This window comes from Pristiophorus japonicus, chromosome 11, assembly GCF_044704955.1.
Source record: "Pristiophorus japonicus isolate sPriJap1 chromosome 11, sPriJap1.hap1, whole genome shotgun sequence".
Classification (NCBI taxonomy): domain Eukaryota; kingdom Metazoa; phylum Chordata; class Chondrichthyes; family Pristiophoridae; genus Pristiophorus; species Pristiophorus japonicus.
Window position 1 is genome coordinate 63,323,035 of NC_091987.1, and position 12,808 is coordinate 63,335,842.

Sequence of the window (12,808 nt, forward strand, 5' to 3'; positions counted from 1 at the left end):
GTATTTTATTATGGTTTTGTTTCCTGTTAAGATTTCAGTCCGTATAGTCAGAAATCTGATAGTGCTGACAGTTACTGAGAAAAAAAAGTCAAGAATGTCTACATTAGTTATGCAGTTTAGAAGTAACTTACTTCAAAAGAAGAACTACCAATAAATTTGACTAAATATGTTACAAGGCACTTAACTGACTTCCTCGAGAGTTCTGATTCACAAGCAAAAAATGTAATGGTCTCTGAATCATGTTTCCTTTTGCAAACAACTCTGCTTCCTCCCCAACCTGTTTCAATTTACTTCATTTTCTTCAGTTTGAAGCTATCAGAATGAGTTTTAATTACATGCTAAATATTTTCCACGGCATATTTCAAATATTGACAACGGAGGGAACAAGTACTTATGAGTCAACAGACAGCAAATGGAAAATTGGAAGCAGGCTGCAGGGCAGCAGGATTCCCTTTCTAACCACTGGCTCATTCGTTTTAAGTCAGCCTTAAAAAAGCAGATTTTCAATGTCTTCTCATTGCCAGAGCTCAATTTAACTGATGCTCTCAGTGAATTGCTGCAAGGTCGCTGAATAAGAACATAACTGAGCTGAAACAAGTACAGAAATTCAAATAGACCAGATGCACTCTGTTTGTGAGCAGGTATTTCGCTGCTCAGTCTGCTTGTAATTCTGCTGAAAACTAAGAACAGCGTATTGAAAGTGGGACTTATCCAACAACTACAACTTGCATTGATATTGCGCCTTTTAAAGTGGAAAAATGTCTGAAGGTGCTTCACATCAGATAAAAAGCAACACTGAGGCAAAGAAGGAAATATTAGGGGGGGCAAAGAAGTAGGTTTTAAGGAGGGTCTTACAGGAGGAAGGGGAAGTGGAGGGGTTTAGGAAGGGAATTCCAGAAGGTGGTATCCAGATAGCTAAAGGCAAGACCACTAATGGAGGGCAAAGGGAGTGGGGGAAAGCGCAAGAAGCCAAAGTTGGAGAAATGGAGAGATCTGGGGAGGTGGGTGCAAGCTGGAGAAGGTTACAGAGATAGAGGACAAGGACATGAAGGGATTTTAAATATGAGAATGAGAAAAGTAGGAATGGAATGCTGGACATTTCTAATCCATGCTGCTTAGTTCTGCGCCGGGTATTTCATTTCCCCAGTGAACTATTATGGAGACCTACAGCCATTCAGGTTACAATGCTGTTTCCAACACTATGGAATATGTCTGGGGTACATGAGCAGGAGTGTTCTGCAGAGACCGTCCTGACCTGTCAGGGTAGCAAAAGCGCCCCTATAAGGTCCCAAAAGGTTCTATGGATGACAACTCTTGTCCAGACATATGCTTTGTAGCACTCCTCAACTGTTGTTTGCATACTTCTATTGGGGTCATTATCCATGGAAGTAAGGGGTTGGCTTTAGTACACACAAGCCACCCACTGACATGATTTTCTTTCTTAAGGAGGGCTGAATACTGAAAAACGTGACATTGTGATAACTTCCAGCATGTCTTATATTTTCACAAGGGGCCGAAATTGCACTGTTTTGTGCCTCCCGTTAGCGCCTCCAGGGGGGCGCTAACACGGCGTGCTACTGGCTCCCGCAAAATTGTGTGGGAGTTAGCGGAGGTGCTGACATGTAGCGCCATGCAACAACGGCATGTGCCGATCCCTTCCTGCCCCACGGCGGAAATTGGCCACGCACGCTGTCAGTGTCAGCCTCACGGGTTGCGAACCGGGCCAACATCCGCTCACGGGGCGGAAGTTAATGGGGAGGTGGGGAGCATCATGCGCCACCATTTCTTTTGGCCGACTCCCCCGTCAGCCCCTTTTGTGCTTCTTTTGCGTGGTTCGAGCCGCCAGTCAGCCTGGCACTCTGTTTGGAGGTCAGCACCACGCTGCTCTGGTGACCCAGTGGAGGCCATCAGAGGCCCGGCAGAGTGTGCAGCGGCCCTTCTCTTTAACAGAAGGGGAGGAATATTGAAACGCGTCAGCGCTACATGGAGCAGCCCTATGGCGCTGACGAACGCGCCCGAGTAGCGCCCCTGAACCCGTCCCAACAGGAAGTGGTGCGCGCAACATTGCGCTCCACTTCTTGTGCAGAGCGGTAACTGGCCGCAGGAAATTGGGCCCCGACTCTGTTACTGCTCCCAAGCGGGGCGCTGGGGAGTTTTGTACCCCTCCCCAATCTGTACAGTAAAGCAGTGGAATTTGAGAGGTTGATGTTGTGGCACACAAAGTAATATGGGTGCCATCTATTACATCTGGACTTAGCAAAGCCAGCAACCTCATAAAATTGTGCAGAATCTTTGCTGTGATGTTAAAATCGATCATTACCATTTAGAGGAAATGAGAGGTAAGTACAACCGGAGCAGAAAACAGCAATGTTAACTCTCAACAGCAAAATTGAGATTCCAAATTTTATAACTGTAAGTCACATTCATAATCTAGATAATGATTTAAAAGCCTTTTGCTAAATATTGTTGGTAGAAGAAACTAAAAGGATAATGTTCTGACTTTGAGCTTTTTGAGGGAGCTTCACCCGCCACACATATTAGAAATTTGGGTGTTATAGGTGATTACTTTCCAACCTTTAATTTAAACCATACACAGCACAAGCCTAAATTCCGAACGTGTGGTGCTCGTGGGGAACCTTGCTCACCGACAGCATGAGGTTGGAAAGCTACCACCTAATTGTATGGTTAAGTGAGAATAGAAAGCGGAACATTATCCTATCAAGGGTTTAATAAAAGATTGGAGACAGTGGGTGTTCTGTGGAATGCACTTTAAAAAAAATCTCAAACAGAAAATAAAAGGAAAAGCTTTATGAGCCATGTAGCTAACGTAACCCGACCCTTACACTGGGAATGTTGGATTCCCATAAGGGTTTGTTCTATCACTGGTACTCTGTGAATATTAAGAACTGAACCTTAAAGAAGACATCTAGGAAAAGTCATTATATGTAGAAAATTTAGAAAAACAATCAAGTTACATTTTATGTGCCTGGCCTCACATAAGAAAATCATTGTCCTCATTGAACATGTTGGATTGGACTGGTCGACTCATTGTTTTTTGTTCCTGATCTTTGTCCTTATTCTCTTCTCTTCATCCCAACTGCTTCTATCATCAATGGATTTCATTAATCAACAAAGTGAATTAATTGTTGGGAGTTTTCGTGGGGATTTGAGGGGAAATGTCTTCGCCCAGAGAATGGAATTTACTGGCTGAAAGGGTGATACAGGAAGAAACTCTCACCACATTTAAAATGTACCTGGATATGCACTTGAAGTATCATAACCTACAAGGCTTCGGACCAAGAGCTGGAAATTGGGATTAGGCTGGATAGCTCTTTGTCGGCCGGTGTGGACACGATGGGCCGAAATGGCCTCATTCCATGCTGTAAATTTCTATGATTCTATGAACCTGCTCTAAAGAAGAATGAGGATGGACATTTTCATTCTGTAAGCAGGGTTTGAATGTCTGACAATGTTGGCAACTTGGACTGAAATTGAAATCAGATAAATGCTAAACTAATCTTTCTCATTAAGATTCTTAGGCAAAATTTGTTAATCCAGCCTAAATACAAAACTCAGCAAATCTCTCCATTTTTCTCTGGTTGTATTTGATAGCAGAACAAATGGAAATGTGAGAATGTTGTGTGGGAGTTTGTGATGGAGACATTGTACTCAGTGTTCTCTATTGCAATACACATCTTGCCATACCTGAGCAAGGATGGCAAGCTAGTGCCACTGGATGCAAATATTCCATTCTTAGCAATATCGTTACTAAACATATGTGTGAAATGATCAATTTTGTGGAAATAAAAGTGCAGTCATGATGGTGTTTTCACTACATCCCAACACTGTGTTTAAAAACATACTCATAATGGCTTATCCCAATGGTATGTGTAAACCATCTCACTGCTATAAGCAGGGAAGATCATGTGGTTTCTCCAAGATTAGATTTGATGATGGATCAAATTTAAGATTGCCTGCTGCATACTGGTTAATAGTTGTAACTTGGCCAACCCGTGCATTTATTGAAAATTAAAAGCTGTTTTGTTTTTGAGGTATAGTCATCCAATACTTTGGAATAAAATTAAAAATTCTTGTGTTTGGAAAGTGTGGAGTGGTTCAATGAATGTCGATTTTTAAATAATATGATCCTTGCTATAAAAATCTACAAGCCGACTGGGTGGGACTCCCTAGGAATTACAGGTACTTGTTGCCGAGAATTTCCTCAGGCACTCTCCCGATCAGCCATTATCACTTTAGCATAAACTCCCAATTGAAAGATGCCAACCCACTATTTCTGAACATTGTGCTTTCCCCGGGTGGTTAAACGTGTTTTCCTTTCTCCTGTTCTTGAGCTTCGCCTAGGTGCAACCTGATGGCCGCTATTGAAAGAGATGGTTGGGTGTCTATGTGCTAAGCAAGGATCAATAGACTGGGATGGCTCTCTATTCATGGAAGCTTGCTCTTCTAGAAACATAGAAACATAGAAAATAGGTGCAGGAGTAGGCCATTCGGCCCTTCGAGCCTGCACCGCCATTCAATGAGTTCATGGCTGAACATTCAACTTCAGTACCCCATTCCTGCTTTCTCGCCATACCCCTTGATCCCCTTAGTAGTAAGGACTACATCTAACTCCTTTTTGAATATATTTAGTGAATTGGCCTCAACAACTTTCTGTGGTAGAGAATTCCACAGGTTCACCACTCTCTGGGTGAAGAAGTTTCTCCTCATCTCGGTCCTAAATGGCTTACCCCTTATCCTGACACTGTGACCCCTGGTTCTAGACTTCCCCAACATTGGGAACATTCTTCCTGCATCTAACCTGTCTAATCCCGTCAGAATTTTAAACGTTTCTATGAGATCCCCTCTCATTCTTCTGAACTCCAGTGAATACAAGCCCAGTTGATCCAGTCTTTCTTGATATGTGAGTCCCGCCATCTGGGAATCAGTCTGGTGAACCTTCGCTGCACTCCCTTCAATCGCAAGAATGTCCTTCCTCAACTTAGGAGACCAAAACTGTACACAATACTCCAGATGTGGCCTCACCAAGGCCCTGTACAACTGTAGTAACATCTCCCTGCCCCTGTACTCAAATCCCCTCGCTATGAAGGCCAACATGCCATTTGCTTTCTTAACCGCCTGCTGTACCTGCATGCCAACCTTCAATGACTGATGTACCATGACACCCAGGTCTCGTTGCAGCTCCCCTTTTCCTAATCTGTCACCATTCAGATAATAATCTGTCTCTCTGTTTTTACCACCAAAGTGGATAACCTCACATTTATCCACATTATACTTCATCTGCCATGCATTTTTTGCCCACTCACCTAACCTATCCAAGTCACTCTGCAGCCTCATAGCATCCTCCTCGCAGCTCAAACTGCCACCCAACTTAGTGTCATCCGCAAATTTGGAGATACTACATTTAATCCCCTCGTCTAAATCATTAATATACAATGTAAACAGCTGGGGCCCCAGCAAAGAACCTTGCAGTACCCCACTAGTCACTGCCTGCCATTCTGAAAAGTACCCATTTACTCCTACTCTTTGCTGCCTGTCTGCCAACCAGTTCTCAATCCACGTCGGCACACTACCCCCAATCCCATGTGCTTTAACTTTGCACATTAATCTCTTGTGTGGGACCTTGTCGAAAGCCTTCTGAAAGTCCAAATACACCACATCAACTGGTTCTCCCTTGTCCACTCTACTGGAAACATCCTCAAAAAATTCCAGTAGACTTATCAAGCATGATTTCCCTTTCATAAATCCATGCTGACTTTGACCTAGCATGTCACCTCTTTCCAAATGCGCTGCCATAACATCCTTAACAATTGATTCCATCATTTTACCCACTACCGATGTCAGGCTGACCAATCTATAATTCCCTGTTTTCTCTCTTCACTCCTTTTTTAAAAAGTGGGGTTACATTGGCTACCCTCCACTCCATAGGAACTGATCCAGAGTCTATGGAATGTTGGAAAATGACTGTCAATGCATCTGCTATTTCCAAGGCCACCTCCTTAAGTACTCTGGGATGCAGTCCATCAGGCCCTGGGGATTTATCGGCCTTCAATCCCATCAATTTCCCCAACACAATTTCCTGACTAATAATGATTTCCCTCAGTTCCTCCTTCTTACTCGACCCTCTGACCCCTTTTATATCCGGAAAGCTGTTTGTGTCCTCCTTAGTGAATACCGAATCAAAGTACTTGTTCAATTGGTCTGCCATTTCTTTGTTCCCCGTTATGACTTCCCCTGATTCTGACTGCAGGGGACCTACGTTTGTCTTTACTAACCTTTTTCTCTTTACATATCTATAGAAGCTTTTGCAGTCCGTCTTAATGTTCCCTGCAAGCTTCCTCTCGCACCCTATTTTCCCTTCCCTAATCAAACCCTTTGTCCTCCCCTGCTGAGTTCTAAATTTCTCCCAGTCCCCGGGTTTGCTGCTATTTCTGGCCAATTTGTATGCCACTTCCCTGGCTTTAATACTATCTCTGATTTCCCTTGATATCCACGGTTGAGCCACCTTCCCTTTTTTATTTTTACGCCAGACAGGGATGTACAATTGTTGTAGATCATCCATGCAGTCTCTAAATGTCTGCCATTGCCCATCCACTGTCAACCCCTTAAGTATCATTCGCCAATCTATCCTAGCCAATTCACGCCTCATACCTTCAAAGTTACCCTTCTTCAAGTTCTGGACCATGGTCTCTGAATTAATTGTTTCATTCTCCATCCTAATGTAGAATTCCACTATATTATGGTCACTCTTCCACAAAGGGCCTCGCACAACGAGATTGCTAATTAATCCTCTCTCATTACATAACACCCAGTCTAAGATGGCCTCTCCCCTAGTTGGTTCCTCGACATATTGGTCTAGAAAACAATCCCTTATGCACTCCAGGAAATCCTCCTCCACCGTATTGCTTGCAGTTTGGTTAGCCCAATCTATATGCATGTTAAAGTCACCCATGATAACTGCTGCACCTTTATTGCATGCACCCCTAATTTCCTGTTTGATGCCCTCCCCAACATCACTAATACTGTTTGGAGGTCTGTACACAATTCCCACTAAAGTTTTTTGCCCTTTGGTGTTCTGCAGCTCTACCCATATAGATTCCACATCATCCAAGCTAATGTCCTTCCTAACTATTGCATTAATCTCCTCTTTAACCAGCAATGCTACCCCACCTCCTTTTCCTTTTATTCTATCCTTCCTGAATGTTGAATACCCTTGGATGTTGAGTTCCCAGCCCTGATCATCCTGGAGCCACGTCTCTGTAATCCCAATCACATCATATCTGTTAACATCTATTTGCACAGTTAATTCATCCACCTTATTATGGATACTCCTTGCATTAAGACACAAAGCCTTCAGGCTTGTTTTTTTTAACACCCTTTGTCCTTTTAGAATTATGATGTAGTATGGCCCTTTTTGTTTCTTGCCTTTGTTTACTCGGCCTTCCACTATTGCTTTTTACCTTTCTACCATCTGTTTCTGACTCCATATTACTTCGCCCTGTCTTGCTGCATAGGTTCCCATCCCCCTGCCATATTAGTTTAAACACTCCCGAACTGCATTAGCAAATGTTATCCCCAGGACATCAGTTCCAGTCCTGCCCAAGTGCAAACCGTCCCTTTTGTACAGGTCCCACTTCCCCCAGAACTGGTTCCAATGTCCCAAGAATTTGAATCCCTCCCTCTTGCACCACTGCTCAAGCCACGTATTTATTCTAACTATCCTGCTCCCTCTACTCTGATTAGCACATGGCACTGGTAGCAATCCAGAGATTACTATCTTTTGAGGTCCTACTTTTTAATTTAACTCCTAGCTCCCTAAATTCAGCTTGTAGGACCTCTTCCTGCTTCTTACCTATATCGTTGGTACCTACATGCACCACGACAACTGGCTGTTCACCCTCCCTCTCCAGAATGCTCTGAGACATCCTTGACCCTTGCACCAGGGAGGCAACATACCATCCTGGAGTCTTGGTTGCGGCCGCAGAAACTCCTATCTATTCCCCTTACAATAGAGTTCCCTATCACTATAGCTCTCCCACTCTTTTTCCCACTCTTCTGTGCAGCAGAGCCACCCATGGTGCCATGAACTTGGCTGCTGGTGCCTTCCCCTGATAAGTCATCTCCCCCAACAGTATCCAAAACGGTATATCTGTTTTGGAGGGAGATGATTGCAGGGGACTCCTGCACTACCTTCCTGCTTTTGCCTTGTCTCTTGGTCACCCATTCACTATCCCTTACCTGCGGTGTGACCAACTCACTAAATGTGCTATCCACAACATTCTCAGCATCGCGCATGCTCCAGAGTGAGTCCATGCGCAGCTCCAGTGCTGTCATGCGGTCTGTCAGGAGCTGCAGCTGGACCCACTTCCGGCACACATAGTAGTCAGGGACACTAGAAATGTCCCTGATTTCCCACATAGCACAGGAGGAGCATGACATGGGTCCGAGCTCTCCTGCCATGACTTAACCCTTAAATTAATTTACTTAAACACCAAACAGCTACTTAGTAGTTCACTGCCAATTAAACCAATCTAAAAGTCAGTCTAAAAAAGTGTTATACTTACCAGTCGAACAGCCAACCACTTACCAGCTTGGCTGTGATGTCACACCTCGATTTCGCACCCCTCTATCTTTGTCTGCAGCTGGTTGGGCTGGTCTCTGGGCCTCCGTCTCCTACTCTCTCATTCCTTATCAGCTGCTCTAGTATCAGCACTGGTAGGAAAAACAAGACAAAACAGTACCTGCCACCCCCACTTGCCCTTAAAACTCACCCACTTACCAAACTCACAAATGCCACTCTATGCTGCTGCACTCTTTGCTCTGCACGAGCTGCTTTTTAAACTGTATCGAGATCAGATGACTCATTACTGGTCAGTTGTTTACAGAACTGGTTTTAACTAGCTGCTAATTGTCTCCTACTGGAGAGTTACTTTGCTTGTCTCTGCCTAAACCTGAAAGATTCCCAATTATTTAACTTTTCCCCTTTAAATTAAACTGCTACTTACTTAGAAGCTACTGGCAATTGCCACTAACAATTTACTCCAGCCTCCAAATGGTTTAAAGAGAATAACCCTTAAAACTCACCCACTTACCAAACTCACGAATGCCAATCTATGTCATGAACTCCTTAATTTCCCCCCCCCACCGCCGTATGAGGTGATCCTGGCAACTGCTGCATCTCCGAAATCTCACCAAGTGTTACCGAGTTACCGAGTGCATTAGCAGTACAAATCCAGGAAGTGCACCAGGAGCGTCTAACATATGCAAATAAGCCAATGGGAATTTGGTGAGTGGATAGTGGGAAAGTCCAAAAAGTGAGAAGAAATTCAGGTAAGCGTTGATATGACTTCCACCCAGATTTTTCCGCAAAACAAATTTTCTTCAACTGTACCAACCAAAATTGGACGTGATAGTAGTGGAAAATCAAAAATTGGATGCAGTGACACATCCCTGTTCTTGCCAGCAGGACTGTAAATTTCCCTTCTTCCCCGACATCTGGTTCTCGGCTAGCTGATCCTTACCAACCTCATGCATTTAAATGAATGGCAGGGGAAGGTGGTTACGGAACCCGTCTGACTACATCAACGGCTACCAACCCGAGGCACCGTCAGGAGAGGGGTTGAGATGGACTCAGGGCACTATTGTGAATAGTGGAGGGAGTGGGCAGTGCAGTGGGCTGCTCTCCATCCCGCAAGGCCCCATACCTTTCCGTTGAAGGCCCTCAGTTCATGGAGAGCTCTGTCCCGTTAATCGCGGCTCCATCTTTTTCTGGCACTGCAGCAATACCGTTTCTTCTGCCCTTTTTGTGGCAGGGATATTGCCAGGAGTCTGTCCTGGATAAGTCATGAAACCCAACCCAGAAGAATGAGTTGAGGTCAGGCGGAAGTCTTGTATCAACCGTTCTCTCGCAGCAAAACTCAGCCTGAATGGTTGTTAAAGGCGCGAGTTGGTATTCTTTGTTAGATGTTGCTAGCCAGGCCACTCTCCATTCCTGAACATGCTGGCCCTCCATCTCTCCCTGCTTTTCTTCCTCCTCCCCTTTATATGGGTCTGAAAACGCATTGCCCTCCTTATTGGCCAGCTCTGAATGATAACATTGTGTAATGTGCAGCAGAGAATAATGACGTCACACATATATAAGACTGTAGAGCAGCTCCCCACCAATGTGTCCAGGTAATGGAATTGCTTCACCATTCTTATGGTGTACTCCATAGTAAGTGGAATAAACGCTCACTACTGCATTAGGGTTTTTAATTGGGTTCAGGAGCATGGGTGCAAAGGGTAACCTCAATCTCCCAAGAACCAGCTCGTCATTCTTGCTCCTTCAATTCCTTGATAGCAGAAATGAACGTACAGGATGATATTTTTTTTATCAGAAACTATTGGCACATTAATTGTTTATTGGGGAGGTCCTGAGGATCCCGGATTACCACATGGGCTCCATCTATAATTCATTGCACCCGAGAAGCTTGTTAGGCTCTAAGGGCTAGACTTTCCACGATGGTCGCTATCGGCCAAAAATGGCTGATATTTCTGGTCTTAGTTCTTTTATTATTTTTCAGGATCACTGGAATATCATCCATTTTAAACACCGCTAGTTTTGCCTTTTTAATTTGGGCGATAGTCTTAGTGATGTGAAATGGGCCTTAGCAATGTATTCAGTCGTGCAAGGCTGGCGTCCATAGCAACGGCCGTTCTCTGCATGCGTGTTTTTTTTTCAGGCAAAGAACTTTCCCCACAGCGGTTGACAGAGAGAACAGTGGAACTGGTCCCCATCAATAACATAATAGAACCTTTCTTTCATTCTAGCCCCTGTTGCTTTATAAAATAAAATCTAGCAGCCAACTAAGGTGAACTCCATTTGCTTCCTCATGGGATAACAGACCCTAGTTCTGCTTCTACTTGCACTTTGGACCAAAGGGGGAAAAAAAATCGATGATTAATAGTAACCCTGACATTACAGCAATGTACTTGTATGTAACTTTTCTCATTTTATTCTCCCATCTCTATTCTGCAGCATGTGATTAGCGATCAATACTGGTTGAGAAATTACTGGCCCCATCACAATAAATTTTTCCTCAACAAATACAAATGTGATTAGATGATTGGCAAGAGTCAAAAAGGCCCTTAACTCACTCACAAATTGATTCTCCTGACAGACTTTTACTATCTTTTCTTCAGCGTATTTTTGGGCCGACGATCATTTGGGTGAATTGCCGGTGAAATGCCGAAAGTAGTGTTCGGCGATAATCTGGGTCATAATCGGGCGCAAGTTTCCATTATAAGCACTATTCTTTGCCTTGCACGAGGATGATGTCATATTTTTTTTAAAGTAGGCCGGGTGATGCAGCTCATTCATGTGTGCCGAAAGTTGGGCCTGTGATAAATGGTCTATAATAAGTACATAAGAAATAGGAGCAGGAGTAGGCCATATGGGCCCTCGAGCCTGCTTCGCCATTCAATACGATCATGGCTGATCATTCCCTCAGTACCCCTTTCCTGTTTTCTCTCCATATCCCTTGATCCCTTTAGCTGTAAGGGCCATATCTAACTCCCTCTTGAATATATCTAGTGAACTGGCATCAACAACTCTCTGCGGCAGGGAATTCTATAGGTTAACAACTCCCCATAACCCTCTACTCCCTTATCACTCAAAAATCTGTCTACCTCCGCCTTAAATATATTCAATGACCCAGCCTCTACAGCTCTCTGGGGAAGAGAATTCCATAGATTTACAACCCTCTGAGAGACGAAATTCCTCCTCAGTTTCAAATGGGCGGCCCCTTATTCTAAGACTGTCCCCTAGTTTTAGTTTCCCCTTTGAGTGGAAATATCCTCTCTGCATCCATCTTGTCGAGCCCCCTCATTATCTTATAAGTTTCAATAAGATCAGCTCTCATTCTTCTGAACTCCAATGAGTATAGGCCCAACCTACTCAACCTATCCTCATAAGTCAAACTACTCAACCTATCCTCATAAGTCAACCCCCTCATCCTCATAAATCAACCCCCAGGTTCTCTGTACTGCAGCACTTTGCAATTTTTCTCCATTTAAATTATAATTTGCTTTTCTATTATTTCTGCCAAAGTGGATAAACTCACATTTTCCCAAATTATACTCCATCTGCCAAATTTTTGCCCTCTCACTTAGCCTGTCTATATCCCTTTGCATATTTTTTGTGAACTCCTCACAATTTGCTTTCCCACCCATCTTTGTATCATCAGTAAACTTGGCTACATTACACTCAGTCCCTTCATCCAAGTCATTAATATAGATTGTAAATAGTTGAGGACCCAGTACCGATCCCTGCGGCACCCCACTAGTTACTGTTTGCCAACGGTAAAATTACCCATTTATCCCGACTCTCTTTTCTGTTAGTTAGCCAATCCTCTATCCAAGCTAACAGATTACCCCAAACCCCGTGAGCATTTATCTTGTGCAGTTACCTTCTATGTGGCACCTTATCGAATGCCTTCTGGAAATCCAAATACACCACATCCACTGGTTCCTCCTTACTCGTTACATCCTCAAAGAACTCCAGCAAATGTGTCAAACATGATTTCCCTTTCATAAAACTATGCTGACTTCGCTTGATTGAATTATGCTTTTCCAAATGTCCCACTGCTTCCTTAATAATGGAGTCCAGGTTTTTCCCAACGACGGATGTTAGGCTAACTGGTCTATCGTTTCCTGTTTTTTGTCTACCTCCTTTTTTAAATCGGGCCCCAGTTTCCACTTTTCAGCAAATATAGAAACATAGAAAATAGGTGCAGGAGTAGGCCATTCGGCC